Consider the following 5,968-nt stretch of genomic DNA (forward strand, 5'->3'; position numbering starts at 1 on the left):
TTTCATCTTTTCCACCACATCTCAATTCAATCACATAACACCCATCCAACATATTCATACAACACATCATCCATTATATATATGCAACATAACTAAATTAAACACATAGCGATCCCATGCACACCTCATAGTGACCGGTTCAAAGTTGTAGGGCTAAATCGCGACTTTAGGACGTCTCCCAATCCTTTGCATTAGCTCCTAACAACTCCTACACGGGTTCATTTTATTTTGACTCCCTAGGTTCATTGGGTTCATTAGTTACAGGTTCCAAAACCGTCGCTCTGATACCACTTTGTAACACCCCCATACACTAAGGTGCCTTACCAAGACCACCTAATGCATGGAAGTGCTACCATCTCGGTTATCCGAGGCATAGTAATCAAAAGTGACCATCAAGAAACATAATTTAAGCATAAATTTTAAAGTGATTACATCAAAACCAACTGTAAAGTAAAGTACAACTGTTCTAAAACCAAACTACATCTAAAGTACAAAAGGTATTATTATAACACAGTGGAAGACTACTATCAGACTCGTGGCGACTCCATCCCCAGCTATTCCTGCGCACATCCATAGTATACTTGCTAGACAACTGCTCACCACCCTCGAATGGATCACCACATTATTTAAAACATTTAAACGGGATTAGTTACTTAATACACAAAACAAGATACACAAGATAACAATACACACACAACTCCCAACTCCATTATATCTCCAAACACCTGACTACACACTAAAGTGTGTAGTCCTGCCAGAATACCCATCGCAACAGGCGTTGATACTTAGTTTGCAGATGGCACTAGACCTTAAAATCAGAAACCTCCAGGTATACAGTAACTCTTAGCTGATAGTTAACCATGTAAACGATTCCTATGCAGCTAAAGATTCAAAGATGGTGGCTTACCTAAAAATGGCCAAGAGCTTGACGCAAAAGTCCATAACTTTCAAAGTTGATGCCCTAGCAACCCTGGGAGCAACGTTCAAACCAACGGAGCTGTCAAACATCCCTATTATCCATGTCTTGGAGCCAGCCATAGACAAAGGGGAGAAGGGGTAACACATGAGGCAGGAGCCAGCCAGGCTCCAGAACAGGTGAGAAGAGCTGGCATACTAATCAACAATGACGAACAATCCATAGAAACCGACTGGCACTAGCCTTACATAAACTGGTTAAAGTAAGATAGGATCCCAGGAGATAAGGAGGTAAGGACTTTTAAAATGAAAGCATCTAGATTTACAATGATTGACAATGTGCTTGTCATAAAATCCTTATGAGGCCCCTATCTAAGATGCCTAGAAAAAAACGAGGCACACACAGTATTGCATGCCATCCACAATGGAGAGTGTGGATATCATTCAGAGGGCATGAACCTGTCTAAGAAAGGTCTCGCGCAGTGATACTTTTGTCCTACAAAGTGAGAAGATGCTACACATTATGTGAAACAATGTAACGCATGCCAAAGGTCTGCCCCTGTCATCCATCAGCCGGCAGAACCCCTGCATCCCATCATCCATCAAACTGTTGGGGCCCAATTTCCCAATGACTGGGCCAAGGAATCATAAGTCATCATCTGAGGCCAGGAAGGGAAGCTGGCAGGTCCCCGGTAGTAGATTAACGAGAAGCAGAAGGAAAGCGCGTAGGCTATGAGGCATTCGGTGGATACCTTGGAGAGTAAGCTAGTTAACCCTAATAGGGTTAATCACTATAAAAGGAAGGAAGGGTATGAAGAAGAGGATCATTCGAGAGGCAACACACAAAACATCACCACAGAGAACTAGCAATTAGCCGTCTATTCTAATTGTACCCGTGGCCTAAATTAATCGAATGCTAGTGAAGAAATTGGTGGGATTCCGTCTCCCCCCGCGGTTGTTTCCCATTAGGGTTTTCAGCGTCACCAAACTTTGTGTCTTTCTTTTGTGTTCAATCTCTTTGCGTTCTTCGCATACAATCAATCACGTCACACAAACAATCAAGCGATTATAGAATAAGCCTACTTTAACTCACCCTCAACTAAAAAGTGGTGAATACACGCGAACAGGTAGTTCTTATAATACTTGGTACACAAATTCTTGTTTCAGATCGCCACTTTTTGTCTGAAGCTTCAGACGGGCATATGTGACCATTTTATAGTTAAATGTAACCACAATGGTAGAGTCAATGTTACAGTTTATGGCAACTTATTTTTCAATAATGGTCACATTTAGTTGTAAAATGGTTATAAAATTCCCTCCTATTGCTTCAGACCAAAATGATCCGTTTGAAACAAGACCAACTGTACTTAGTGGTTATTTAGAAAGCTTAATTGAAATTGTTATATGAGTTTGACTTATATTATTTGATGTGAATTTTGGCGGAAGCGGAAGACATTTTTGTAGGGTTATTTTTGTGTTTTGAAATAAAGGGGATATTTGTTTCAAGATCAATGAAGACCTTGAAAACAATGGGATATTTGTCGTAGCTAGACCTATAGCTACGCCAATGGGTGAATTGTTTGATACTCGTCAAACAATCCGACTTAAACTTAGGATCACGTCCCTCGTTCAAGCAAGGTGCGAAATCGCGTTTCGACCTCTTAAGCCAAATCACTCGTGTAACAACACAAGAAGACAAGACAAGTTTTAGAGAATACTCTCAAGTTTTTACTTCAAAATTGGATGATAAACAAATGAGGACTACAAGCCTTATATAGGCCGAAATCCTTGATGCCCAAGGCTAGCCTTTAATGCTTTGTGGTGAGTTCTAGGCTATGTGGAAGAACTAGGTAAGATTAAACCAAAAACTAGGTAAGACCTTTGTAAAAACTAGGCTATGACAAAAACTAGGTGAGCTTTATTCAATGCCTTTGGACTAGCCCATTTTCGAGGTTAGACCTTGCTCCACACGGTTCTCCTTGCTCCACACGGTTCTACCCGTCCCATTGGCGGGTGATCATGCACTTTTCTCGACTATTATTCGAACCGATCCATGCTTGGTGACTCGGGTTGTCTTGGTTGCTTGTTTCGAGAATTATTTCATTAAGGTGATTCGTATTCACATCAATTCCTCCCCCTTTGAAAGGAATTGTCCTCAATTCTTGCCTCAGTATGCCGGGATCAAAGATGAATATTATAAACCCGAACAAGCCCGAACACGTAGTCGAATCATCTTTGATGCCACCGGGATCAAAACAAATCTGGAAGTTAGATTCAAACTTGATTAAGAACATGAAGCAGTTTACGCACCCCGTTGATCTCTTCTTCAGCTCATCATCTTCAATGTAGTCTTCATGTTTATCCCTCTCCGGTGATTTGAATTTGTAATGAGTATTGTCAATCACAACCATTTTGCGCCATCTTTGCTTGTGCTTTACTTTCTTGTGATTTCCTTCCCACCACCTTCCATGCACAATTCTACCAAAATCCAAATAATGGTTGCTCGAAGCAACAAGATCATCATGAGCTTCCATGAAAATTGACTTCAATAAGAAATTAGAGTTCCCACCATATAGCTTCTTATCAATGTATTTGTCAATTGGTGATTGATACGGTTCTTTGACTTGATACGGTTCTTTGACTTGATACGGTTCCCACCTTCGTATCACATCCTGCACGTCTCTTTGCAGTTGGGACCAATGAAAATGCTCTTTAAGAATATCTACAGTTTTGTTTACCCCGAAATGTACTCCAAGTCCACCTCCATGAACTTTTCGAATAAGGAGTTCCCGAGTTGGAAGTTTTGGAACACAAAGTCTATTACCTTTGAAGAGGAAATCATCTGGAATAATGAACTCATCATGAGTTCCGGACTTGCAAATCTCGAAGGTTTCTCCAAAGTCGGGATCATGCTCGTAGTAATCCTTCAATGCCTCAAATCCAAATAATCGGACATCGAGAACGTTCAATAATGAGTACCGTCGTGAGAGAGCATCGACCACCACATTACTCTTGCCATGTTTATACTTTGATGAAAAGTGAAAGGATTGTAGGAACTCCACCCACTTGGCATGTCGTGGGTTTAACTTTTGTTGTCCATTGATGTGCTTCAGTGATTCGTGGTCCGAGTGCAGGATGAAATGACTCGGCTAAAGGTAGTGACTCCAATGTTGAAGAGCCCTCACGATAGCATAAAATTCTTTGTCGTACGTCGAGTAATTGAGCTTGGCTCCATTCAATTTCTTGGAGAAATAAGCGATGGGTCGCTTTCCTTGTATTTGTACGGCTCCAATTCCAACAGCACTTGCGTCATATTCCACCTCAAATGGTTGAGTGAAATCCGGGAGTGCCCATAATGGTGCCTCGCAAAGTTTTTGAATAATGGTTCCGAACTCCTTTTGAGCGGCTGTGGTCCATACGAAGGTTCCCTTCTTCGTACCCTCGGTGATAGGACTAGTAATGGTACTAAAGTCTCGAATGAACCTCCGATAGAATGAGGCAAGTCCATGAAATGATTGGACCTCCGTGATGGTCTTAGGAGTAGGCCATGACTTGATTGCTTCAATTTTAGATTGATCGACCGAAACTCCGTCTTTTGAAACCCTGTAGCCAAGAAGGATAACGCTCTTGACCAAGACTGAACACTTCTCCTTTCTACCATGGAGTTGTTGCTCTTGGGGCATATTGAACACCTCGCTCATGAGTCGCATAAAGGTACTCGGAGCATTGGTTAATCCGAATGGTATGACAGTCCACTTGTATAACCCATGTATAGTCTTGAACGCGGTTTTCCACTTATCCCTTTCTCTCATTCGCATCTGGTGATAACCACTCCTCAAGTCGATCTTAGAAAAGATTTCGGACCCATGTAACTCATCAAGCATGTCGTTAAGCCTTGGGGTAGGAAAACGATATTTGATAGTTATGTTGGTCATGGCTTGACTATCAGTGCATATTCGCCACGTCCCATCCTTCTTTGGGACAAGTAGAGTAGGGACAACACATGGACTTATGCTCTCGCGCACATAACCTTGTTCCATCAATTCCTCGATTTGCAATTCCTTTGTCTCCATTGGATTGCATCTATAGGCGGCTTTGTTTGGTAAGGGAGCTCTAGGTAGGAGATCGATTTGGTGTTCAATCCCTCGAATAGGTGGTAAACCAGCGGGTAGTTCCTCGAAGAAAACATCATTGAATTCCTCGTCCGAGATTGGCACAAGATTAGGATTGTCTTGAGTTGCATCGTCATAACTTGTATGATCACTTCCTTCCATGAGAGTTTCGTCATAAACTTCTTCCAATTCTTCATCAAAGACAATTGGTAGATTTGGATCAAATAAAGAAGCGACTCCCATATGAGGTTCATCCAAGTTGGCAAATATGTCATCTTCAATCACATCTTTAATTTGATCATCGTCACTTAATGGCTCTATAATCTCGTCCTTTTCTCTTTCTGCGAAATTGAACATATCACCCAATCGTTCCTCCTCATCAAACATCTCATCATAAATTGTTGGCAATTTAGCTTTTCCTTGTGCTTCAACCATCTTTAATTCTTCACTCTTTTCCAATTCTCTCTTCAAAGTGAGATTATCAAACTTGTCGATGTATTCAGAGACACGAAGCCTCGCTTGGTTAAGATTGGCGATCTTATGATAAGTCGGGAGCCTATAAGTTGCTGGAACATATCTCTTGCGCAATTTGTGTTTAAGAGAATCCCAAGATGATAATTTCTTTTTTCCAGCGCGAGCACGCCTTGCTTTCAAATTCTCGTACCATAGTGAAGCCCCTCCACTAAGTCTTCGAATAGCGTACTTGCATCGTTTCGCGTCATCCAGAACTTTGAAATCAAACATTCGTTCGATTTGTCTCTCCCAATCGAGATAATCCTCGGGGTCCGTGCCTCCCGTGAACTCGGGTAGTTCACTGACCTTGAACTCTTCAGCGGCTCGTTCTCGTCTCGGCATCCACTTGGGATCGTTTTCTTGTAAATTCTTTAAAGCCCTTTGAAGATTCTTGAGAAAGTTCGGATCGTCGAAATTCATTTTTGATG

This window comes from Silene latifolia, chromosome X, assembly GCF_048544455.1.
Source record: "Silene latifolia isolate original U9 population chromosome X, ASM4854445v1, whole genome shotgun sequence".
Lineage (NCBI taxonomy): Eukaryota > Viridiplantae > Streptophyta > Magnoliopsida > Caryophyllales > Caryophyllaceae > Silene > Silene latifolia.